Source organism: Ornithorhynchus anatinus, chromosome 2, assembly GCF_004115215.2.
Source record: "Ornithorhynchus anatinus isolate Pmale09 chromosome 2, mOrnAna1.pri.v4, whole genome shotgun sequence".
Classification (NCBI taxonomy): Eukaryota; Metazoa; Chordata; class Mammalia; order Monotremata; family Ornithorhynchidae; genus Ornithorhynchus; species Ornithorhynchus anatinus.
In genome coordinates this window covers 78224278-78251717 of record NC_041729.1, presented here as the reverse complement: position 1 = coordinate 78251717, position 27440 = coordinate 78224278, and the positions used below count along the sequence as shown (strand labels likewise).

Below are 27440 nucleotides of genomic sequence, written 5' to 3'. Positions count from 1 at the left end.
AGGCATGCTGAGCCCACCCAGGGCTGAGAAGCACCATGGTCTAGTAGTGAATAGAGCATGGGCCTGGGACTCCAAAGGACCTGAGTTCTAATCTCTGCTCCGCCACTTCTCTGCAGTGTGACTTTGAGCAACTCACTTAACTTCTCTGTGCTTCATTTACTTCATTTGTTAAATGGGGATTAAGACTGTGAGCCCCACTTGGGACATGGACTGTGTCCAACCTGAGTAGCTTGAATCTACTCCAGTACTTAGAGTGCCTGAAATATATGCATTTAAATATCATAAAAAAGCCCAGATTGCTATAATTTTTGTACTTACTAGCTAGAGAAGCAGCATGGCTCAGTGGAAAGTTTACTACCTCAGGAAGTCTGTGTTTGTGACTGGCTGCTATTTATGTCTGTCTACTTGTTTGGTTTTGTTGTCTGTCTCCCCCTTCTAGACTGTGAGCCCATTGTTTGGTAGGGATTGTCTCTATTGCCGAATTGTACTTTCAAAGCACTTAGTACAGTGTTCTGAACACAGTAAGTTCTCAGTAAATTCGATCAAATGAATGAATGACTGACTTTGGGTGGCCACAGGAACCCTTCACCATCTGACCTGCTGAACTCTCCATATTTTGTTGTTTTCAGGCTACTGTTTTCATCTTTCCAAAAGTGTCTTTACCAAATCCTGATGCAATTTATTCTAGACTGAGAGCACCCGGAGGGGCAGGGCCAATGCTTAGTAGTTATTATTATTATGATTGTATTTGATTGCTATGTGCCAAGCACTGGAATAGGTACAAAATAATCAGGACGGACACAGTCCCTGTCCCACATGAGGCTCACAGTCTCAAGGAGAGGGAGAACAGATATTGAATTCCCTGTTTAAAGATAAGGACCCTTGATGTATAGAGAATTATAATAATAATGGTACTTGTTAAGGTCTATGTGCCAAGCACTGTTCTAAGTGCTGGAGTAGATACAAGTCAGTCAGGTTGGACACAGTCCCTGTTCCACATTGGGCTCATACTCTTAATCGCCATTTTATAGATGAGGTAACCAAGGCCCAGAGAAGTGAAGTGCCTTGCCCAAGGTCACACAGCAGACATGTAGTGGAGCCAGGATTAGAGCTCACATCCTTCTGACTCCCAGGTCCATGTTCTATCCCTTAGGCCATGCTGCTTCTCTAAAATGAAATAGTCACACATTGCTTTTGAAGGGTTGTTGCCCCATTTAAAGATTTGGGATTTGGCATACAACTTATTTTCACAAACCCTTATACTCTATTACCCCTATCTGTAATTTATTTTCATGCCTGTCTCCCACTGTAGATTGTAAATTCCTTGTGAGAACATAGTATGGTGCTCTATACACAGTTTAAGCTCTCAGATAGCATTAACTGAATGGTGTATGACTGATCTTTTCTCATATTTCAAGAAGGATATAACTACAGTGCATACTAAAGTTCTGGTGAAAACAAGGGAAGTAGCATGGGCTAGTGGAAAAACCATGGGCCTGGGAGTCGGAGGACCTGGATTCTAATCCTGTATCTTCCATGTATCTGCTGTGCTACTGTAGGCAAATCACTTAACTTCTCTGGACCTCAGTTCCTTCATCTGCAAAAATGTGGATTCAATTCTTGTTCTCCCTCCTACTTAGGCTGTGAGCCCCATGTGGATCCTGATTATTTTGCATCTACCCCAGAACTTAGTATAAACTTGGCACACAGTATTTAAATACCACAGTTATTATTAACAGTCATGTCTGATGAGAAAAAATGAGGTGAATCCTATAACAGCATTCCTCAGTTTTATACATATATAAAAGTGGGAGTCATCCCAATCATCTCTGACTGGCTTGGAGGGGACTCCCAGCGGGCAAAATGGCTGAAAGGTGTTTGTCAATAGGAGGACAGAGAAGAAGCTATTCAAAACAAAACACTAACTCAAAGTCCAGTGAAACAAACCAAATGAGTCTACCGTAACCATTAGTATGGTTTGGCATCTGAAACATATTGGTCCAAAGCACAGTATTCAACCCCAGCACAGAATCAGCAGCATGGCTCAGTGGAAGTAATTCAGAGCTGGACTGGGAGTCAGGAAACTTGGGTTCCCATCCTGGATCTGCCATTTGCCTGCTGTGTGATCCTGGATAAATCACTTCAATTACCTGTGGGGCAATTTCCTCATCTGTAAAATGGTGATTCCATTTTTTTCCTCCCCCTTAGACTGTGAGGCCCACGTGGAACAGGGACTAGAGGGGATTTGATTGTATTTTTTATGGTATTCATTAAGTGCTAACTATGTGCCAGTCACTTTACCAAGCGTTGAGGATAGATACAAGCTTATCAGGTTAGACACAATCCCTGTCCCACATGGGGTCCCGGTCTTAACCCTCATTTTCAGATGAGGTAATTGAGGCACAGAGAAGTTAAGTGACCTGTTCAAGGTCACACAGCAGACAAGTGGCAAAGCCGGGCTTAGAACCCAGGTCCTGACTCCCAGGCCAATGGGCTGTCTACTAGGCCATGCTGCTTATCTATATAGATTCCATTATATCTCCCAGGGCTTGGCACATAGTATGTGCTTAGTAAATACCACAAATCCTATTATTATTCGGGAAAAGCATCACCCCAATTTTTGGAGAAAACTACCTGGACAGATTGAAAAATTAACAGTCTAAACTGAGCAAGGATCCCACAATGAAACCCTTTTCTGACTTTGCATAGAGAACTTTTTTCTTGAATTATGCATCGTTCTGAATATTTGAATTATGAATGTATGAATTATTCATTATTTGCAGGATGACTAAGCCTTTAGGCACCCAGGTGTTAGAAGAACCACTTCTGAGCTGCCCGAGACCTGGCAGGGTTAAAGAGAAGGGTTTCAAAGCAGGCCTGGAGTTTGGGATTCCCTTGGGGGACCTCCAGGGAACCAGTCAACCACATACAGCTAGAGAAGGGAAGGGCATATTAGACAGTTAGGAGCCTCCTGTGTGACCTCTCATTCCCTAAAAAAGTCCCCACTGTCTTCTCTCCCTCTCCTCCGATCTGTAACAGCTGCTGCCCACTGGCACCACCTACATTTTAAACCAGCTGGAGACAGAGTTCTATGTGATAAGCCTGATGTATGTGCAGTGTAAGCAGGGAACACCTAATGATTTGGCTCCCGAACGATTCCCGGACTGGCCCCTGACCAGCAATAAAAGTTCATTCTGGCAAACTAAAAAAAAAAAAAAAAATGTAAAAGATCCTTTATAAAACCTCATTCTGGAAAAAAAAAAAGCTTTTAAAATATTCTTGGGTTAAGAGTATCAAAGTGACCATTCAAGCACTGGCCACTGAAAAGCAGAAGCAGCTTGGCCTACTGGAAAGACCGTGGGCCTGGGAGTCACAAGACCTGGGTTCTAATCCCAGCTCCACTAGTTGCCTACTATGCGACTCTGAGAGCAAGTCTTTAAAATTCTCTGTGACTCAGTTTCCTCATCTGTAAAATGGGGATTTAATTACCTGTTCTGCCTTCCACTTAGACTGTGAGCCCCACGTGGGACAGGAATGGTGATTAATCTACTTCAATTCTATCTTCCTCAGGACTTAATACAGTAGTTGGTGCATAGAAAACTCTTACTAAATACCACAGTTATTACTGTTAGAAACTGGTAGACTCCCAGGATAACCAATATTAACCAAGGAAAAGCAAAAGATAGAGAAGGTGTGAGTGTTGGGCATGTGGAGTGATTGTGTTCAGTCAATCAACCCAGTCACAGAGTCTTCCTGGGGAAAGCATTTATACTTTATTCATGATCATTGTTTCCTGTTTCAGAGGGAAATACAACTCCAAGAGCAGTGTCATGAGGGTTGTTAGTGATATGAAAACAAAGAACTTAGAGCAAGATTGAAACAACTGAAGTCAGCAACAGGTCATATTTTAAAAGACGAAAAGGGAAAGGTAGAAGAGAGCTAAAGAGAAGCAGCCCCTCCCAAAGACAAAAGAAAGACACCCTGATGGATGGGGGGAGGGGAGAATTGCAGAATCAGGACACTTTGATTGGGAAAGAGAACAATAAAAAGCAAAATTAAACCCTAATGAGGAAATTTTTAATTAAACAGCAGCAGCATAGGGCTTTTGCTGTAAATGGGGGAAAAAAAAATTACTGGACTAAATGTGTACTGTCACAGTGGTTTTTACTTTTTTTCAGGACCACCTGAATTAATCAGATCCCTGGCAATTAAAACAAGTTACAGACTTTGCCGCAACCGCCACAAAACCCTTTTGCTTCACAGTAACTCTGGACACACACTCTAGTAGTGAACAGGGCAGATCAGTATGCAGAGGGTTTGTTTGGTTGCCCGGGACCTAGGAGCCATAGCAATACAGCGCAGGCTCAGTTCCCTGAGGGGAAATTGAACCATACACAGAGTCAGCAGGGCATGAAAAGGAGACCTGGCAAAGGATAAATATACAGAGGAGCAGAGAGTCAGGGACTTAGTGGGTGTTGTGGGCACTCACCATTTGCCAGGAAAGGCCCTCTCCTGGGTAGCTATTCAAAACAGCCAGCTATAACGTAACCCCTTCAATCTCTGCTGATCTGAAGTGTCATGTTCTCACTGTCTGGGAGATAGAATTTCATCCCTGATTCTGAATTTGCCTTTGTGGATTAAGTTGGAGGACAATCTGAGCAGAATGGACTTTTTGTTTGCTTCTTTTGTTGCAGTGGAATTCTATTCTATCCCTATAGTTTAAAATCCCTCCAGCACCAGTTGTAGCTTCTCGAGAGACCACACTGGTTTCAGACCCTGGAAATATATTTGAACACCTCTTCCAGAGTGAATAGTAAGATAGAATGGCATATGGGCTCCACTCCAAGTTCAGCTGAATGTCCGAAAAGAATCCAAATTTGGCCAAATTAACGTAGTCTGATGAAATTCCAACTTCCTTCTCTGCTCTCCCACTTTCTCACCTCCACTCTCCAACCCTACAGTCTGCACATGGTTTGGGGCTGAAAAGCTTGAATGGAAAAAAACCGTGGGTGAAGAAAGCCTGAGGCTCCTGCGCTGTGTTGATAGATATCCTGGGTTCTGGGAACCATGTTACCTCAGTATGTCTTGCTACTGTCCTGGTGGGGGTAGAGGGAGTGGTGGGCACTAGATCCTGGAGAATTCTGCAGGTAGTAGTAATAAATTGAAATTTGAGCCCTTACTGTGTGCAGAGCATTGTACTTAGCACTGTATTCTCCTAAGCACAGTATAACAATGAACAGACACAGTCCCTGCCCACAATGAGCTTACAATAATATTAATAATAATGATGGTATTTATTAAGCACTTACTATGTGCACAGCACTGTTCTAAGCACTGGGGGGCTACAAGGTGATCAGGTTGTCCCACAAGGGGCTCACAGTCTTCATCCCCATTTTACAGATGAGGTAACAGGCACAGAGAAGTTGTTACTTGCCCAAAGTCACATAGCTGACAAGTGGCGGAGCTGGGATTAGAACCCAGGACCTCTGACTCCCAAGCCTGTGCTCTTTCCATTAAGCCATGCTGCTTCTCCCCAACAGAGGTGTAGTGTTGGTATGGTACATACCCCATTCTATGCAAACACTGCTACCCAACATTAATTCAGGAGAATGGAAATTTGGAGACTTTTGCTAAGTAAAAACAATGATGATAATAATGATTTCAATTCATATGGGCTTTTTCCAAAATGTCCAAAGCATCTCCACATCATTCTTTCATTACAACATTCCTTGGAGGGAAGGAAGTGGGGTGGGAAGGTAGGAAGAGGAGAGAGGGGGACAAGGGAGAGAGGGAGGGAGTATCCATGGGCATGTGAGCAAAGAAGGTTCATAGACTAATTGGGGCAAGACTATTGTTCTACTCTGTATTTTGGAGGAGAGGTAAATCTGAGGATTGTCCCCTATATCTGCCGCTCTCCTCTCTCCCTTCTCCACTCTATGCCATATCAATCCATCAGTGGTATTTAGTCTGTAACTCACTGTGGGCATGGAAAGTGTGTAACAACTCTATTGCATTGTGCTCTCCCAAATGCTTACCACAGTGCTCTGCACACAGTAAATGCTCAGGAAATATCATTGATTGATTTACTGCAGAGTTACCTTTTTTAAAAATGGTATTTATTAAGCACTTACTATGTGCCAGGCACTGTACTAAGTGCTGGGGTAGATACAAACTACCCAGGCTAGACACAATGTCCCATGTGGGATTTACAGTCTTAATCCCCAATTTACAGGTGAGTTAACTGAGGAACAGAGAAATTAAGTAACCTGCCCACGGTCACCCAGCGGACAAGTGGCAGGGCCAGGATTAGAACCCTGGTTCTCTGATTCCCAGGCCCATACTCTTTCCACAAGGCCACTCTGCTTCCCATGCAGAACACTGCACTAAGCACTTGACACAGTAAAATAGAGCTGATAGATAGGATCCGTGCCCTTATGAGTCTTATACAATTTAGAAGGGAGACCTCCGTTCTTTCTTGGCTCTGCCCTCAGGCAAAGCCACTGCTGCCCTCTTCTCCTGCTTCTCCCAGCAGGTTAAGGGCAGAAACAGAACCCAGCTTTCTCCAGGCTGCCAAACCAGCCACTGGCTCCCCAATCATTCATTCATTCAATAGTATTTATTGAGCCCTTACTATGTGCAAAGCACTGTACTAAGTTCTTGGAATGTACAAATTGGTAACAGATAGAGCCAGTCCCTGCCCTTTGACGGGCTTACAGTCTAATCAGTCCACCATAAAGGGCTCCAGACATACTGGCTCTCTCTGATGTTGATGGGGACAGGAACCAGATAGGGAAATATACTTCAAGGCAGTGGGTCTCACAGAGCCCACATCCGACCAACATTTGCCCTTCCCTGAAATATCCCTCTTCCTTCCACCTTTGCAATTCCCAGTGGTCCTCACTATGGGCAGGCAGGAGCCTGGCAACAATTACATCGATACATGTTGTCCCATGTGGCTTCCCTGGATGGCAGCTGTTCCCCCTCACCAATCCTGTTCCCCTCTCCCCCGTCACCCTCCCACCCCCCTTCCCTTCCATCATTCAAAGTTTCCTCTCCTCTACCCAACATCCTCCACTACTTATACTTTTTCAGTTTTGATGAAGCCCCGTAAGTGCTCCCCAACATGCCCCTGAATCTTCCTCTTTTCCCTGCAGTGTCCCTGCTATCTTCCTCTTCCTCCATGCCATCCAGATTCACTTATAAACATTTTTTGGCCTTGTTTCACTTCCACACCCACCTTGTGGTCTGGGCCCACCAAAGTCACTTGAGTCCATCAGGCCTAGAAGGGAATTGCCTGGCTGTCCCCAAACACACATCCAGGCTGGCCACATCCCCATGGCTTTGGCCAGCTCAGAAGAAGAGGATGCAATTTAGGAAAGCGGTCAACTGCTGTAGCTAGAGAGCGAAGAGGACAGGCTCAGGAGGACCTGGGAGAAATGGAGAGTGCTGGTTATGCAGGGAAATGGGGAAAAAGTTTTTAAGAGTACAGTTGCAAGGGGTGGATAAGTTTTAAGAACCATGGGATAATGTGAGAATGGATGGAAGGGATGAAGAGGGGGAGAGTAAGAGTGGGGGTTTCTTGGACACCACCTAAGGATGCCAGTTTAAGACATTATTACCAATTTACTTTGTGCATTTAAAGTTGCCATGTTGTGGTGAAATCGTGCTCTAAGGAGAAAGGGACCCAGCTCAAAGGGTATAGTGGCAAGAGATGGTCAAACTTTTCATCCTGTAAAATCTCCACCAACTACAGAAATGCTCACCAAGACAACCACCAATTTCCTTTGGCTTCTTGGCTAAACAAAGTATGTTCAAAACTTACTGATTCCCAAAGAGCACAGTGAACAAAGATATGCAAGTATCCTAAGAACTAGATGAAAACTAGCCTCTTATTCTAAAGCAATCCATTCTGCTAAATCACTGCTATAAACTTAAAATTCAAGTGCTCGCTCTGCTGAAATCAAACTCATAATAATTAATAATAATTATGGTATTTGTTAAACGCTTACTCTGTGCTGAGCACTGTTCTAAGCGCTGGGGTAGATACAGGGTAATCAGACTGTCCCATGTGGGGCTCACATTTTTTAATCCCCATTTTTATAGATGAAGTAACTGAGGCACAGAGAAGTTAAGTGACTTACCCAAGGTCACACAGCAGACAAGTGGCGGAGCCGGAATTAGAACCCATGACTTCTGACTCCCAAGCCCGTGCTCTTTCCACTAAGCCACGCTGCTTCTCTAACACTCTCACTCTAGGTTTCAAGGCTTTCCATCACCTTGCCCCTTCCTACTTCTCCTCCCTTCTCTCTTTCTACTGCCCACCCCGCACACTCCGCTCCTCTGCCTCCCACCTCCTCACCGTCCCCCATTCTTGCCTGTCCCGCCGTCGACCTCTGGGCCACATCCTCCCGCGGTCCTGGAACGCCCTCCCTCCTCACCTCCGCCAAACTCATTCTCTTCCCCTCTTCAAAACCCTACTTAAAGCTCATCTCCTCCAAAAGGCCTTCCCAGACTGAGCTCCCCTTTTCCCTCTGCTCCCCCTCTAACCCCCCTTCACCTCTCCTCAGCTAAGCCCTCTTTTCCCCCCTTTCCCTCTGCTCCTCCCCCTCTCCCTTCCCCTCCCCTCAGCACTGTACTCGTCCGCTCAACTGTATACATTTTCATTACCCTATTTATTTTGTTAGTGAGATGTACATCACCTTGATTCTATTTATTGCTATTGTTTTTGTCTGTCTCCCCCGATTAGACTGTAAGCCCATCAAAGGGCAGGGACTATCCCTATCTGTTACCGATTTGTACATTCCAAGCGCTTAGTACAGTGCTCTGCACATAGTAAGTGCTCAATAAATCCTATTGAATGAATAAAGGAGGTATACACAGGAAAAATTTTCAGAAAAATTCACTTTGTTGCCCATGTGAAAAGGGCTCTTTGCAAGTGACCAAACCTATTTGCCCAGCTCTCCTACAATGCAGGGATTGCATTCTTGCAGAACTTCACATAAAGACTCATACTGCAGTACCCCCATGCCCAGCCCTGTACAAATGTGCACTTCCACACTGTTAAGCAATATGCAAACATACATCTGTAGCCAAAAGAATATTCTCTCATTTTCCCATTTTGTTCTAGCCGGAATGGGTTCTGAAACATGTGGTATGGCAGTACTGAGCATACTTGCCTTGTACATGTCCACTGGCTCAACCTCAGAGCCTTTTTTTTTAATGCATCAAGGAAAATGGAGAAAATGTAAGCCTGTATCTGCAATCAAGTAATGAAGCATGCAATTGCATTTTCAACCTAATTAGATGTTTAATTGCATTCCTCAAACTGAGTAGGGACACTTGCATATGCAAGTGATTATGGCTTATGCAACAGATCTATATAGAACTTCTGCTCCTTGATTTCCTCCAAATATACTTTCTGATTTCCTTCTGGAAGACTGTTCAATGAATGAAACAGAGCTTAACTTTTACTTGAAATGTTTAGAAACTGACAAAGATAACCATTCGGGAATCAGCAATTGAACTCTGGCTGAACACAGTGGAAAAAAAAAAAGAGAACTGATTGAATAAGAGGGAAAAGAAAACATTATCAGCCTGAGGAACTGTACAAATGAAAGGAACTTAACGCCGAAGACTCTAACTTTCGGTTGTTCTCAGGGTTTAAATGAATACCACAAATCTGTGAGAACCCTTCCTCATATCACACATGCTTTCTCTTCCACATCGGTTAGAGAGAGTCTGAGCTGATCAAGAAGAAAGTATTTTTATTTTAAATAATTTTGATGGATAGCGATTTCCGAGGTGAAGATTCAGAAACTGGCAAAAGTATCTGTGAGGATCTTAAAGGGAATTTGCTCAAAGAAAATTAATAGTAGAGTTATCTAACATTTCTGTAAAATTTGGCTTCCTCCAGCTACTGCTGTTGATTTTGGTTTGAGGCCAATTTTTCTTTGGATAAAAGGAGACATGAACTGTTTGAAGTCATTTTATAGTGCAAATAGGAAGGACATTTGAATTAATAACTAAGAAGCTGGTCAGCCATGAGCAATTGCTAACGTAATCTCTCCCTGACTTTTCTTGTAAAGCTAATATTTTGCAAATCCGTGCTCAGTCAAAAATACCTCAACATATGCAGAAGTTCCATCTTGCATTTATATTTGTTATTCAAATCACCCTGAGGAAAATATTTTTAACTGCTGAGTACCTAATGCAGTTTATATGGAACCTTTCAAAATTTATCATTAGACCTCTTTAAGAGTAAGAGGGAAAGTTTATTTTTGCTATGATAGATGTGCATTTCCTTTTATATAGATTGGATTGATCTATGTATAACCAGAAATTATATATAGATTATTATGTAGAGTAAAAAATCCTTGGGGGCAGGAATTTTGTCTATCAACTTTGTTGTACTGTAGTTTCCCAAGCAGTTAGTACGGTGCTCGTTCCACAGCAAGTGCTTAATAAATCCACTGATTGGAGATATTTTTCCCCCCCTTTAACATTTTTATGATTTGCACAGCTTTCCTCCCTTTTGTCATATTTCTAAGTGGCTATGCCATTGAGCCTGGATCAGATGTCCACACTTGGACCCATAATGACCAAGAATTAGATCAGTTACTAAATATACATTCACAGTTCATATAACTTACTAGCTGATGCCATGCAGAGCACTACCTTGGGAATCAGGAGACCTGGATTCCAGTCCAGGTCAACCAGTAGGGGCTTTTGCCATGAGAGGTGAATTTTGACTGAAGAACCACCTAGAGACTTCATGTGAAGGGGACAGCCCCAGGAGGAATCCTGAAAAATCTCAGAGTAACATCGGCAGCAAAAGATCAGAGCAGCTACCAAGGCAATTGACTGCCAGGTCAGAGCACTGCAGCACAGCATCGGATTTTAATGAGATCACTTTGGCCATTAAAAAGCCTGTTGTTGGGCAGGGATTGTCTCTATCTGTTGCTGAATTGTACATTCCAAGAGCTTAGTACACTGCTCTGCACACAGTAAGCACTCAGTCAATACAATTAAATGAATAAGCTACATCCTGCCCACCTATAATTACACCTGTAGTATTAGTTAAGTGTTTACTTCACCTCAAGCACAATACTAACTACCAGGGTAGATGCAAGATAGTTGGGTCACACAGTCCCAGGCCCAGACGGGCCTCACATTCTAAGAGGGAGAACAGGTACTGAATCCCCATTTTACAGATTAGGAAATGGAAACACAGAGAAGTTAAGTGATTTGCCCAAGGTCACAAAACAGGCGAGTGGCAGAACCAGCATTAGAACCCAGGTCCACTGATCCCCAGGCCCAAGCTCTTTCTCCAGCTTGCACTCCGTGCCCCAGTGGGAACAGATAGCCACTGGTGCTGTGAAAGCCACTTTTACTGGAATTAATTCCTCTATAGGATTTCTTCATCCTGAAGTTTCAGAATTAAGACTCAGCTACTGCTCTGGCTAGGTGACTCCACCACCATCATCATCATGAAGATTCACAAGCCTTGAGCAATAGATGTCAATCCAGATAAATTAAATATTTTACAGATTCATAAGTGAAGAATACCAGCCCAAGTGTGTTTCCAATCTTTCCTGCCTTCAAACTTAATTCACACTTCTACTGAAAAAAGGGAAATTTCAACAGCTTCCAACAGATCTTCATCTGATAACCCTTTCATCCTTCTGTTATCAGATTAATATCCCAAAGAGCTACCCTGCTAATATTATCTGAGGATGAGGGTGATATTAGATCTGTCGTTTGAGTGTTCCATATTCACTAAGCACTCGATAAATAACCATTGATTGATTGGGAGCCTTGCTGTTGATCCACTGGAAGGAGCCCAGTTCTGGTTCTGAGCTCCTTCTGGTGCTGCCTGAGCAGGGAGTACCATAAATGGCGAAGGTGTCTGACCAAAGAGCCTGGGCAGTTCCATGACATGACCACGCCCAATGGTATTCTTGAACATATTTGGCTAACATGGCCACCGAAGACGGTAGCAGCTACTGAGGTAACCATCTTCTGGGCTACGGCATGATTTCGACTCGAGACCGCAGTCACTTAGACCATAAATGTTTCCTGGATGTAAAATGATTTGTGATGTGCTGTGCCCCTCCTCTCCCACTACTCTCCATGACCCAGTAGGAGAAACAGCTTGGCCTATGGTTAGAGAATGGGTTTAGGAGTCTTAAAGACCTGGATTCTAATCCTGGCTCTGCCACTTGCCTTTTGTGTGACCTTGGGCAAGTAACCTAACCTCTCTGTACCGCAGTTTCCTCATATGTAAAATGGAGATTATGACAATAAGCCCACTATGGACAGGGACTGTGTCCAACCTGATTAGCTTCTAAATACCCCAGTGCATAGTACAGTGGCTAGCCTTGTAGATTAACTCCTGCTCGTAAGTTTTCAGAACTGAAGTCTCAGAACCAAGGCTCATCTGGGAAATACCATCACCACATGTATTATATTAATGTCTATCTCCTCCTCTAGGCTGTAAACTAATTTTGGCCAGGGAATGTGTCTGTTCATTGTTGTACTTTTCCAAGCACTTAGTACAGTGCTCTGCACAGAGTAGGCATTCAATAAATATGATTGACTAACTGAAGCAGTGTGGCCTATTGGATAAAGCACATGCCTGGGAGCCAGAGGATCTGGATTTTTATCCCAGCTCTGCCACTTGCTGTCTGACCTTTGACAAGTCACTCAATTTCTGTGCCTCAGTTTCAACTATAATATGGGGATTCAATACCTGTTCTCCCTCCTAATTAGACTGCGATCCTCACATGGGACAGAGCCTGTATCTGGCTTGATTAAATTGTATCTGCTCAAGAGCTTAGAACTGTGCTTGACACAAAGTAAGCGCTTAATAGATACCATTAAAAAAACTTTATTTCTGGAACTGCAAATGGTTGCTTTAAAAAAAAAAATCATTTTTTAACTATTTCATGAAGAGTATTGAGTCTTCTAGTTCATTCAGTCACAGATCAATCATAGAACCAAAGGGCTAAAAGAGGCCTCAAGAGGTTTACTGCTTCAGGATAGAGCCTGCATCTAGTACAGTGTTTATATTGTAAGATCATACATGACAGCTGCTGAAACTTCCTTCAGTGAAATACATGGTATGAGGCGCCCTATGTAAATTATCTGGGTAAGTGAAACCTAAACTATGTTGTGGCTTGAATCATCCTGATATTTCAAGTCCCCAAAACTTTTTCCTAAAACTATTAAGTGATGAAGCCAAACTATATTACAAGGCTGAAATTATCTGGATAATTTGCATAAGATGATTTCCACTTTGAAGCATTAACTTGGTCTGTCTTGAGGGTCATGGTGATTCAGTGAAAACGTGGATGTTTGCCTAATAACCCCCAGGGTGACTGGATTTTTCTGGCAGGAGAAAAGAAATAATGAAAGAAAGAAAGTATAATAAGAAAAGAAATAAAGCGCCTTTCTTCCCCACCCCTAGCCCCACCCCCAGGGATGTCACATGATATGTCATCAATCCCCTAATAGCTCGCTCCACAAGTTCTGCCAAGAAGCCCAAACTTGACCAGCCTGTTGAGAGGAGGTAGTCCCACCCTGCCTTTTCCCTCCTCCAGCCAAACTGCCACTATTTCCAAATTTAAGTCTCTGTTGGAAATTGAAGATGCACTGCCAGGAACAAATTAATAAGGACCTAATCAAATGCACACTTTAGCAGTATAGAGGACTGAACATGAAAGGGATGTTTGACAAATAAAAATGTGTGTTTGATCTACTTTGGATTGACCTGAACAGCAGCAAATGAAAGCTTCAGTAACTAGACCTGGGTATACCCAACCACAATTACTCAAACAATTCAGATGAAAATGACTGAATTACTGCTGAGAAGATCCAATCTTTAAAAAAAAAAAAAAAAAGAGGTGAAAGCTCCTTCATCCCACTATTAATCCCCTGAGCCTTCCAGCAGCCCAGAACAATTTCCTTTGAAAAATAAGTATGGTTTCCACTGCCTTGTGTTGACTATATAAGTGCAGCCCTATTTCCTGTCAAGGCAGCTTATCGGAAGGAAACCTCTTTACTCAGAGAGGCTTGATTCTGTTCAGGTCTTATGTGACGCAGCTAAAAACCATCTTCATTTGAGGATTTTATCGTTCCTATTCAAAAAAACACAGTGCCTCATAGAGGTTTGTCAAAGTGCATGGCCAATTCATAGTGATAAACTATGGACTCACCCTAATCTGTTGTCAAGCTGAAAATAGAAATAAGTGGGGTAAATAGCCCTGAGACAGCCTAAAAGGATTACCTCACTCTACCTTACTGGTTGGGGAATGCCCCTATGTTATTGACTGATACTCAGCTGTAAATGCATTTCTCCTTCTAAAAGTCAAGTGATACTTAAAAAAAGGATTTGTTAGGTACCTTAGAGGCAATATTTATTTTTCTATTTCTGGTGAGGTCCAAAGATTTCATTGTTAGCCACATAAATATCCTGGACTTCATGCTTCCAAACTGGCAAAAATAGGGACGCTATTACAAACACAAGGCTTGAGACAAGAAAATATCCTGAATCCTACAGGCAGAAACTCCAACAGGGTTCGGTGACCAGAGACTCTTGAATCAGTAAAATAGGCAGGAAGGAGAATCTAGGTCTTCTGACACTTTGTAGCCTCAGAAACCACGTGTTTTAATAAAATCATGAAGGCAAAAGCTGCTCTTGAACAGCAAGACCTTAACTGTATTCTAAATCAGCTAGCCTAGCCAGATCATTTGTTTATCCTATCAGGGAGCCTTGTGACAATTCTAATTTTGAATTTAGATAAGTGCAGATTGCTCAGAAAAGCCCATGCTTTCTGGGTCAGGCTAAGCCCTGCCACAGGGCCTGGTCTGAACTTCTGAGACACAGACTGGAGATCCAGGAGATGACCTTTGGTTGGCCCTGGAGTGGTTACAGTGTGGTTGGGTTGGGCTTACAAGAGATGAGTATGCTCAATAGTAGTAGAGATAAGAATAGTGGTATTTATTCAGTATTTTAGTGAGTGTAATGCTCTGTGCACTTGGGAAAATACAACAGAAGTATGACATTTCCTGTCCACAAAGAGCTTACACTCTAACGGGGCAGAATGACATAAAAGTATTTACCAACAATGGAATCAGAAAAAGCTGAATTTTCACTTGAATATCTGGACATAAATAAATACCTGAGTCCTAGAGGTGGGAGTTGGGTTGGTCTGATTCAGGGAGTTGGGAATTAATTGGGGAAGGCTAGTTGGAAGAGGTGGGGTTTTAGAAGGCTGATGTTTGGCAGATTTGTGTGGGAAAAGGGAGTTGCAGACCAGGAATCTGAGGCCAGTGTGAACAAGAGGTTGGAGGCTGGTGACATGAAATGGGACACAGGAAGTAGGCTTGGGAAGAGCAAAGAGGTTGATCAGGGAAATAGTTGGTGAGGACAGCTGATCTGTAAGATAGAGCTAATGGTAAGTAGAATTTTGGAGTGGAGAGAGATGGGAAACCACTAGAAGTTTTGTTTTGGGGTTTTTTTCTTCTTTTTCTTTTTTTTGAGTGGGGAAGAAAATGTACTGAGCTACGATTTAGGAACATGATGCAGGTAGCAAGGGGGAGCATGGACTGAAGCAAGAGAGAGACAGGAGGTGGGGAAAACATCAAAATGACAGATACAGTGGTCTAGCTGGGATATGAGTGCTTATACCAGGGTGCCCACTGTATGGGTGGAGAAAAGAGATAGATGATGATGATATTTGGTTAGCACTTATGAGGTGCTAAGCACTGTACTAAGCAATAGAGCAGATACAAGATAATCAGGCAGAAACTGACCCCTTCCTACATTGCCCTCAGTCTAAACAGGAGGGAGAACAGGTATTTAATTCCCATTTTACAGATAAGGAAACAGAGGCCAGAGAGTTAAATGACTTGCTTAAGTTTACCCAGCAGGCAAGTGGCAGAGCCAAGATTAAAACACAGTTTCACTTGATTCCTAGGTTGGGGCTCTTTCCAGCAGGCCAAGCTACTTCATGATGCAGTGGAAGTGCTGGGGAGAAAATAGAGAGTAAATTTTTCTTAATGCAGGGTATATAACACCCACATTAAAGAAAGATGGGCCAAACCCCAATCATTCAGCCTTACAGGGCCAAACCCCAATTCCCAAGGTTTATCTAAAGCCTGTAGGCAGACATATAGTATTAATAGCTAGAACTCACTCCGCTCACTCTAGCTGCAAAAACCAACTGAACCAATGTTGGACCAGGCTGGGGTGGGTTGGAATTCTTCTCCAATAAAATGTAGAGTCCCTGAACAGCCGTACCAGTATGAAAATTGTCCCACCACCACGTCGGCAGTGACAGCCCCCACAGCCAGAGGAAGGCTGTAACAAGCCCCACCCCTAGTCCCTCCTGTCTCTGGGTCACCAGCAACCAGAGCTAGACTCTGAGTCCAGAGTTGGAGAAGCAGCATGGTGTAATGGATAGAGCATGGGCCTGGGAGTCAGAAGGTCATGGGTTCTAATCCCCGCTCCACCACTCATCTGCTGTGTGACCTTGGGCAAGTCACTTCACTTCTCTGGGCCTCACTTACCTCATCTGTAAAATGGAGATTGAGACTGTGAGCCCCACTGAGGACAGGAACTGGGGTCCAACCTGATTTGCTTGTATCCATCCCAGTGCTTAGTACAGTGCCTTGCAAATAGTAAACCCTTAAATACCATAATTATCATCATCACCTGGAGGCAGGAAATGGCAATAGACTTGATACAACCAACACTTCCTTGGATATCCATAAGGAGGGAACACCACTAGGATTAAAACCAGCACAACTCAGAATGACCAACATAGCCAACCCAGTGCTTATGCCACTCCCAGATCCCTACCACATGCCGAATCTGGTTTCTAGGAAAAGAGGCGACAGTGGCCCACTCGCTCATTTTCTCCTATCTCCTTGCCCTCTGCCCACCATGGGAGCTGGAACCAGGGTGGGGTGTTTCAAGGAGGAGGAAGGAGACTTCAGATCAGAGCAGGAAGGGAGGAGCCAGCCCAACCCAATAGCCACAGTGCAGTCCTAACTGATGACCCTGCTCCCTCCAGGCTAATGGTTGAACCACCAGGGAGCAGATGGACAGAGAGGAAAGGGGTATTTCCAGGGTGTTTCTGTCCCCTGTTTAACAATTGGAAGGGTGGTGGGAGGGTAGGGGGGCTGGGACACCCAGCCGTTGACCAAGCATCAAACATGACTCTGCGTGCACAATGGAACTTGAATTACATCATGGGTGTTGTGATGAAATTCTTTTTCTTTTAGTTTCAGCACTGATTGCAACTAAAAAATAAAAAAGGATCAATTTAGCTGGACCAGGCTGAACCTGGACCTGAATCTTAACTTCCCTGATTTACCCCAAGGATCCAAGTCATGGAGACAGGTTAGACATTGAGGCGGCAGAGAAGATACTGGCCAATCAGACCTGGCTCCAGGGTCCCAAGCTAAAAATAACCAAAGAGTTGACAAAGGTTGGCCAGTCCTGGAGATGACTGAGCAAATGAGACCATTTGTATGCACCCATTTTGGCCTACAGGCCCACTTGTAGCCATTCTGGGAAAATGTCTCTTTACTTCCATTTGCCAGATTCATTACACCTTCAGGAATCAGAGCGGAAGATTTAAGTGTTTCAGAGGATTTTTTTTTTTTTGCCAACTCCTGATGGTGTGAAGTGACGAGAGATTACAATTAGGAGGTATTACTTTCTAACCAACGCTCCTATCCTGTCTACTTTCCGTCACTTTCTGAGTGAAAACTTGCTCCAAACCATATTTGAGATAGGAACTTTTTCTGGTGCATTTTTCAGATAAGTTTAAAACCTGCATTTGGCAAGAAAGTGATCCAGTCTTCATTTCATTTTTTAAAAGAAGAAACTCTTTCTCCTAGTGAGTTTTCAAAAAACTAGTGTGTTGATCTTAGAAACTTCATGAGATTTGAATGCAATAAAAGCATGCCTAAAAGTAGCTATAATACGTTTACTTCCCTCCACATGGCAAAATTCAAATATTTGAAAAAGGCAAATACCTGCAAAAATATTTCAGCTTAAACACTGGCGGCTTTAAAATCGGTTTTCAAATTAATTCAGTTGGCAACCACTGTTTCAACACTGTCAGTGAAGAAATATGATGTGCACAAAATTAAGTGAAAAGAGAAGTGAGGATGGACTATAGAAGTCTAACAACCATGTGAGCTTGGTAAAGATGACTAGGATAACTACATATTTTGCTGACAAATGACTTATAAGCAGTTTATGAATTTGTTATTCCCAGAGGTAAAAGATCAGACAACCTTTTGTCATTTAGAATTTCTGTTTTTCTTCACAGTACTCTCAGTGGAATCTAATAAGATTCACTTTATATGCCAAGCAATATAGTTGGACATATACCCTGACTATGGGAAGAATCTGTCTTTGAAAGATAATGACATATGTACTTGGCTATCAAACTATGCTTGGACTCAAGTTGTTTATATTCAACAAGATTAGGTTGGGCTTTTTTTTTTGACAGTCCTCTTGATTTTGACCAGTTAACCATTTGATTCCTATCACCTCTATGTAGATGTCTCCCCAAATCTCTCTTGCTAACTCCTGGCCTCTTGTCTTCTTCAGAATCTTGCACTTCCTCTTGTCTCCAGGACATCTCCACAAAGGTGTCCTCTTTATCCTTAAGATTAACATGTCAAAAACTCCACATTTTCCCTCCCAAATCCTCTCCATCTAGCTTTCCCATCCTAGTTGAGAACACAACTATCCCCCATGCCTCTGAAGCCAACCACTTTGATATCATTTTTGACACCTATCTCTTTTTTTAAATTCTCATATTCCGTCTGTTTCTAGATGCTGTTAGTTTTACCTCCATCATATTTCCTAGCTCTACCCATTCTTCTCCAAATAGCTACCCTTTTGCTCCAGGGACTCATCACATCCCATTTAGACTGCTGGTCTTTCTAGATTCTTCACTGGACTCCCTGCAACCAGTCTATACTTCACCCTGCTGCCCAGCTCATTTTTCTAAAATGTTGCTCTGAGCACATTGCCTCATTTCAAAAAATCTCCTCTTTTCTGCACCGAGGAGAAACTCCTGACCATTTTTGCCTTTAAGACAGTCCGTTCTCTCCCTCTAACTTATCCACTCTCTTCATGCACTACACCCCAGCTTGTACTCTTCATCCTCCCACACTAACCTACCCACTATGCCTTGACCTTAACCCTCCCACCTCCGACTCCTTGTTCACACTCTTCCATCTGCCTGAAATTCCCTTCCCCTTCGAATCTGCCAAACCACAATTTTTCCCCAACTTCAAAGCCCTTCTGAAATCCCACATCCTTCGAGAGGCTCTCCACAATTTAGTTTTTCTTTTCCCCAGGTTATATCCTCCCAGTTACAACCTCAGCACATTTGCACTCACAACCATCTGTAGCATTTTTGTACATATAGAATTACATTTTCTGCTATCTAAGCACTTAGTCACATATCCATCTTTCTATTCTCCCACAACTATCAGCTTCTTTTCTGTAAAATTATTCTGTTTTTATTTTGCTTTTGTCTCCTTTGCTATACTGTAAACTCCTTAATGGCAGAGATCATGTTTTCTAAGACAGCGGTTCTTTCCCAAGCTTTTAGCATAGTGCTATTCCCAAGGTGGGTGTTCAATTTACCTTATTTATTGACTGGAATTGCATGGAACATCAATTTCCACTCCACGTCCAGGAAAGGGCCTCTTACCATGAGATGAGGAGACATCTTACATCAAGTAGGAGAGTCACACTCTTTTGGGGTTCTGACTCTCAGCTGAAAAGCCCGAAACAAACTGGCCCCTTCCACATCATTGACAGAGATTTATGGCACAACCAGAAACATGTGTCTTTCAGCCACACTGGAAACTCCCTTCCACAGCTCAGAAGGGCCAGTTTTGATGTGACTGGGCAGCTGCAGCTTCTGCCATTTGCTACTATCTGACACCTGGATGTGAGTGGCTGCTCCTAGCCCCCCACCCCTCCTAGAGCAGATTGAATTCTTAGCAATGGATGACAGGACTTACAGGTAGTAGAGGCAGCAGTAAACCAGTAACAGAAAAGGGGAAAGTATTCTACCAGCTCAACCCTCTACCCTTTTTCAGGTTTTTTTCCCCTATTTCCCCCTTCTCCCCCTGTTTCTCTCTTCTTACTGTCTAACCCATCTCCATTCTCACAACTCTTTTTCCCTTCCCCTTTTTGCTCTTTCGCCTCTTTTTTCCTTTTCTCTGCCCCACTCTCCAAGTAGATCTTCTTTCTGAAACCCTTTTCAGACCTTCCTGGACCCACCCCACCCCATCAAAAAATACTATATATTTTTTGCTAACAATCACGGCACAAGGCTCAGAAAGAGAGCCAAGGTGTCCTTCTAGACTGTAGGAACCTACTGGGCAGGGAATGCGTTAACCAATCCTGTTGTATTGTGCTCTCCCAAGCACATAACACAGGACTCTGCATACAGTATGCACTCAATAAATACCATTAATGATTCCTCAGGAGGTGTTCCTATAACCAAGAGCAAAATTAGATCTACCTTTAGCCCTAACTTTGGCCCAAAGTTACCCATTTCTGCTTATCTACTTCCACCTGAGTCTTGAGTCACAAAAGGACTAGGGTATTATGGGAAAAGGTGCCCCAAAAGTGCTTTTCTCTACACTTTTAGGAGTGACTGGGGTCAAAAGGCCAATAAGGTCCATTCTTCAAAGTCTTAAGCCACAAAATAATAATAATAATAATAATAATTAAAGTGTTTACTATGTGCCAGGCACTGTTCTAAGCACTGTACAAGCAAATTGGGTAGGACACAGTCCCTCTCCATGTAGTGCTCACAGTCTTAATCCCCATTTTACAGATGAGGTAACTGAGGCCCAGAGAAGTGATATCTGAGCTCGAGATACCCACACCACAGAGAGCCCTAGGAAGGTGGAAATGGTAGAGCCCCACTACTTGGTGGGTAACCCCCATACACCAAGTCCCAGACTAAGCCCCTAGTTTTCTCTACCCCTCCTCCCCACCACCCCTATTCCAACACTCTGCTCTACCCCCTTCCCCTCCCCACAGCACTTGCGCATATTTGTACATATTTCTCTATTTTATTAATGTGTATATATCTACAAAAGGAGTCAGAGGTGGGAGGGTTAAGGTCAAGGCATTGTGGATAGGTTAGTGTGGGAGGATGAAGAGAGTGGATAAGTTAGAGGGAGAGAGCGGACTGCCTTAAAGGCAAAAATGGTCAGGAGTTTCTCCTTGGTGCAGAAAAGAGAACATTTTTGAAGTGAGGCGATGTGCTCAGAGCAACATTTTACAAAAATGAGCTGGGCAGCTGGGTGAAGTAGAGACTGGTTGCAGGGAGTCCAGTGAAGAATCTAGAAAGACTCGTGGGCTAGTTTGGGATGTGATGAGCCCCTGGAGCAAAAGGGTGGCTATTTGGAGAAGAATGGGTAGAGCTGGGAAATGTGATGGAGGTAAAACTGACAGCATCTAAAAACAGACTGAATGTGAGAATTTTAAAAAGGAGATAGGAGTCGAGAATGATATCAAAGTGGTGGGCTTCAGAGACATGGAGGATAGTTGTGTTCTCAACTAGGATGGGAAAGTTAGATGGAGGTGGTAGGAATCGAATGGTTAACTGGTCAAAATTTTGATGCTATTGATGCCTGTCTACTTGTTTTGTTGTCTGTCTCCCCCTTCTAGACTGTGACCCTGTGGTTGGGTAGGGATTGTCTCCATCTGTTGCTGAATTGTACTTTCAAGCATTTAATACAGTGCTCTGCACACAGTAAGCACTCAATAAATACAATTGAATGAATGAATGGCACAGAGTGGGACTCCTACCTTCCCACCGGCTCCAAAGTGGCAAACTTTTTCTGTCTGAGTTTTAAGACTCCCCTGAAACCAGAAGACTCCCTCAGTATCACACCTGAAGAGTTTCCAGCACTCTATCGGGCTCAACTTCAGGAGGGAGAGTCAAGCAGAGGCCTACCCATTCCATTCCTAGCTTGAGCAGTGGCTAACGAGTGGAAGGCAGTCTGCTACAAGTCAAAACTCATCTGTGCTGGGCAGCCGCGGCTTGGGAGAGAGTTGAGGGTGGAGACAGGTTTACACTGCCCAGAAGAAGACAATGGTAAACCACTTCCGTATTTTTAACAAAGAAAACTCTATGGATACACTATCAGAATGATTGCAGATGGAGGTGGGGCATTCAGGGAGAGACGTGTCCATGGAGTTGCTATGGATCAGAGATGATTCAACAGCATAAGACAAAACTAGACCAAAAGACTGGCAACAGTGGTGCAGACTCAGTCCGTTGGGGCTGAGCTGATGGGGAGCCAGTAGCCATCCTGCATCTGCACAGTTCCGGGATTGAGATCTTTGCTGCTGTTGCCTCTCTACCTCAGAGAGGGCACTGGACAACTCTCTGGAGGTTACAGACTGCAAAGCGTCATTTATTCAATCGTATTTATTGGGTGCTTACTGTGTGCAGAACTCTGTACTGAGCGCTTGGGAGAGTACAATGCAACAATAAACAGACACATTCCATGCCCACAATGAGCTTACAATCTAAAAGGGGCCCATCTTGGCCTGGTGCCTGAAGTAGTTGTCCTATTCATTTCCCCCTCACCCCAGTCATCGAAGTATCTTCTTCCCTTGGCTTCTCCTCCCTGCCCTTATGAAGGCATAACAGCAAGGATGGACCCAAGATTACCCCATGTTCTGAGAAGTGTCTTTGCCATCTTGCAAGAAAACCATTTCAGTGTCCCAGTGACTACATGGATCTCTCATTTAATCAATCCACTCACTTTATGTTTAACTGAATGGCAATTTTTTTATTCATAAGATTAAACTACATATGAAGGGATGTTTCATGTCTCATTCTGCTGTTTTCTTTCACCAGTGGTCACAGGTTGCATTTTCCACTCTACTTTCCTGTCTGAACTTTCTCTCTCAACAGTATAATATTCAGGAAATTTCCGGAAAGGTTGAAGAGTAATTAATAACTGGAATGTCAGTTTTTCCTTATACAAATCAATCCCCACTTTTCACCAAAGTCACAGTATTTCCTGCTTTGTCAAGTTGGCTGTTTAATATGTGGCTGTCAATATTTTTGAAGTTGTTCATATGATCACTATATCACTTTAAATTTGTGGCCAGTGTGTAACATCTCCTGCCTTTCTTCAGACTCAAGCAGTCATTACTTTGATATTTCTTTCCTCATGAGAATAAGCACCATACCACAGATAGCTCTGAAATCACCCATCTCATATGCTCAATTCATGACTAAACCTTCTAGAGTACTGGAATTTTCTCATGACTTCCCAAGTGAATTTCATACACCACTTTTCTCCGTGTGCTATCTTGATGTAGAATTTCTGCTTTTTCTCTAGTACCATAGACTTCTAAATACTTTTACCCATATAATATTCAACCAAGGCTCCCAATTTGAATATACTTCATCATATACTCTCGATAATCATTAAATATTTCCCGAGAGCATAACGACGACTTCATATCCTACAACTTTTCAGACAGATTTATGGGCAATGGGTAATGGGAGGGAAAAAGTTGGGAGGGTTGGAAATTGCTTCCATAAAGCTGCAGTTGACTATCAAGGAAAGCTATCATTACATTAGTCCTCTAAGCACCCTTTAGAATCATCTTCAGTGATAGAATGCTAGCCTAGAAGAACCTATTGATCAAAGTATCTCATGTTTCAATATATTGATGGTATTTATTGAGCACTTACTACATGCAGAGCATTGTACTAAGTGCTTGGGAGAGTACAACAGTATTAGACAAGTTCCTTACTCATAATGATTTAACAATCTGTTCCCAAAAGGACTGGAAAAACAAGCCCCTGTACTTAAAGAGATGTGCCCCACACATTATTTTGTCAATCCTTACCAGCCCATTCAGATGAGTAGGGCCTGATAAGCCCTGAAGATAGAGACTTTCTGACCAACAGAGGTCAGAAGTATAGGACAGGATGCAGTCCCTAATGCTGGCCCCGAACCCTCAGGCCTTCCCCAAATAGTAGAGAAGGAGCCTCACCTGTAGCATCAGTTCTTCCAGGCCTCACATTTTCAGTTGCCTCGGCCCCTCTGCAGTCAAGTTCCTCATGGGTGACAGGATGTCCTAATAGAAAGGACACAAGAGAGTAGATTATAGACTCCCTGAGGGCAGGGATCACATCTACCCAATATTGTTTTGTACTTTCTTCTAGGCCATAAGCTTTTTGTGAGTTAGGAATGGGTCTACCCTCTGTTGTACCGTACTCTTCCAAGTACTTATAATACAGTGCTCTGCACACACTAAGCACTCAATAAATACCACTGATGATGATACTGAGTGATTAATACAGTTCCTTCCTCAGTAAATACCAGAGAGAGAGAGAGAGAGAGAGAGAAAGGTCCTCTGACTCCCAGGCCCATGCTCTTTCCACGAGGCCATACTGCTTCTTGTGGACTAGTGGAAAGAGTTCCTTGGAATTCAGAAAAAAAAGTCTGGGTGGACAGGAGAAGGAAGAATCGACCAACCATATTTATTGCATGCTTACTGTGTGCAGAGCACCATACTAAGAATTTGGGAGTTTACAGTACAACTGAATTGGCAGACATGTTCCCTGCCTACAGGGAGCTTACAGTCTAGCAGGGGAAACAGATGATTAAATAAATTACAAATATGGACAAAAAAGTCCTGTGGGGCTGAGGGTGAGGTGAATGAAGGAAGAAGGGAGTGAGAGCAGAGTGGGAGGGGAGAAGAGGGAGAAGTTGGGGGATGGGCTGTAATCAAATGAGGCCTCTCCTGTATAGCTTTAAGGTATCCTTCCTGTTATTTGCAAACGCACACAACAGTCCTAAGTCTTTCTGGCTCCAGTCCATTCCCCACTCCATAACTGCAGGTTTACCAGCAGTGCTTTGTGTTCATTTCAAAACCACCATTTCACTTGGCCATTGGAATTTACCAAAAAGTAGGAGCGACCCTCCCACCCCTATATAAAAAAAGGAGAAACTGTTTGTGCTTGTTGTGTGTCAGAGCATCTTAAAAATAATCAACTTCTGATTCATAATGAAAACTCAGGAGCTAATGCAACTTTTTCCTGAAATCTGCTTGTGTACACACAAAGCTTTAGTATCTGTGAGTGCAGTCGTGAAAGATTGACAAGACAAATAGCTACCAGCTTTGCCCTTTGCTTTTTCCTGATTTAAACAAACAGATCTGGACTATAGGGAACCCCTTTCTGGTCCCACACTTTTGCCAGACATGGTTGTGATTATACCCCAGATATGTTTCTACTTAAAGATATCTATCTACCACATAACTTGTTCTGGTTCAACAATCCAGGAATGACTTTCAAGTGATCTCTTTTTCACAAGTTGCCTAGACCAGTCTATGAACTGTGACTAGTGTTACAAGAGACAGAACTTACCCTCTCCCTCTCCACTACCCCTACAATGGAGGAGGGGGGAGGGGAGAAGGGAATAAGGCAGGCCGCTGTAAACCATGGCTGGATGCCAAGATGTTCCTCTCATGTTTTACTCCAAGGGAGATTAGATTTCCTCTCCTCCCAAGCTCTGGAAGAGTGGCTCCACGCAAAAAATCTCACTTCTCTAGTGGGTTGGGAAGGCATTTATTGGTACAACTGGGTGGCAGGATCTTAAAGTCAGAACTGGACAAAGGACTTGGATTGGCTGCCAGAAGAGCCCTTCCTCTATGGGCTTCCCCTTTCTCTTTATCTTGAATTGTAGCCCCACAACTCTGACTATGCCCCAAGGGCCCCAGAATTCCCCTGGGCTCTTGGTACATGGGTCAGTGTATTATGCATTTCTGTGACCTACACACCAGCTTGCTCTGTGGCTTCCATCAAAGGCTTCTGAGCGAGAAGTTGCTACATAAATACAGGAATCCTCACCAGTTGCTCACATCCTCCTTCTGGCCTGGAACTCCCTCCCTCTTCATAGATATCTGAAGATATCTGTCTTCATAGACAGATCACCACTTTCCCCACCTTTAAGGCCTTACTATCCCCTATTCTCTCCCCTTCTGTGTCACCTATGCACTTGGATCTTTATCAGTGGTATTTACTGAGCACTCACTGTGCTTGGGAAACCAGTCAATCATATTTACTGATTGCTTAGTGTGTGCAGAGCACTGTACTAAACACTTGGGAGAGTACAATATAACAGACACATTCCCGGCCCACAGTGAGATTACAGTCTAGAGGGGAGGCAGATAGTATAAATAAAATTACAGATATGTAGTAAGTGTAATAAGTGCAGTAGGGCTGGGAGTGGGGAATGAACAAAGGGAGCAATTAGGGCAATGCAGAAGGAAGTTGGAGAAGAGGAAAGGATGGCTTAGGGAAGACCTCTTGGAGATTTGCCTTCAGTAAGGCTTTGAAGGGGGAGAGAGGGGAGAATAATTGTCTGTCAGATACGAAGAGGGGAGGCGTTCCAGTTTAGAGGCAGGACATGAAGGAGAAGTCAGCGGCGAGATAGCCAAGACTGAGGTGCAGTGAGAAGGCTACAATTAGAGAAGCAAAATGTGTGCACTGGGTTGGAGTAGGTGAGTAGCAAGGTGAGATCACAAGGGTCAAGGTGATTGAGTGCTTTAAAGTAGATGGTAAGGAGTTTCTGTTTGATGTGGAGGTGAATGGGCAACCCCTGGAGGTTCTTGAAGAGTGGAGAAACATGGCCTGAGTGTTTTTAGAGAAAATGGTCCAGGCAGTAGACTGAAATCTGGACTGGAGAGGGGAGAGGCAGGAGAGGTCAGTAAGGAGACTGATACAGTAATCAAGGCAGGAGAGGTCAAGTGCTTAGACTAGCATGATAGCAGTTTGGATAGAGAGGAAAAGGCAGATTTTAGCACTGCTGTGAAGGTTGAACCGACAGGATTTAGTAATGGATTGATTTTGTGGGTTGAATGAGAGAGGAGTCAAGGATAACGCCAAGGTTACGGGCTTGTAAGGCAAGGATGGTGATGCCATCTACAGTGATGGGGAAGACAGGGTTTGGGTGAAAAGATAAAGAGTTCTGTTTGACATGCTAAGTTTGAGGTGATGCTGGGACTTCCAAGTAGGGATGTCTTGAAGGCAAAAGGAAATGTGAGACTGCAGAGGGAGAGAGTTTAGGGCTAGAGATATAGATTTGGGAATCATCCCCACAGAAGTGGTAGTTGAAGCCTTATGAGCAAATGAGTTCTTCAACGGATTGGGTGTAGATGGAGAAAAGAGGGGGACCCAGAACTGAGCCCTTAAGGGACACCAGCAGTTACGGGTTGGAAAGCAGAAGAGGAGCCCGTGAAAGATTGAGAAGTGGCAAGAGAGATAGAAGCAGAACCAGGAGAGAACAGTGTCAGTGAAGCTGAGGTCAGATACTGTGTCTAGGAGAAGGGGATAACTGACAAGGTT

The 27440-nt window shown here is 43.4% G+C and overlaps 1 long non-coding RNA gene across 1 annotated transcript in view; it reads right to left on the bottom strand.

The window, feature by feature from the left end:
* LOC114809213 overlaps nt 1-27440 on the bottom strand; it is a 68873-nt gene that overhangs the window by 10225 nt on the left and 31208 nt on the right. Inside the window, exon 2 of the long non-coding RNA XR_003756974.2 lies at nt 24083-24166. This is a non-coding gene — a long non-coding RNA (uncharacterized LOC114809213). The remainder of the gene's footprint in view (nt 1-24082; nt 24167-27440) is intronic.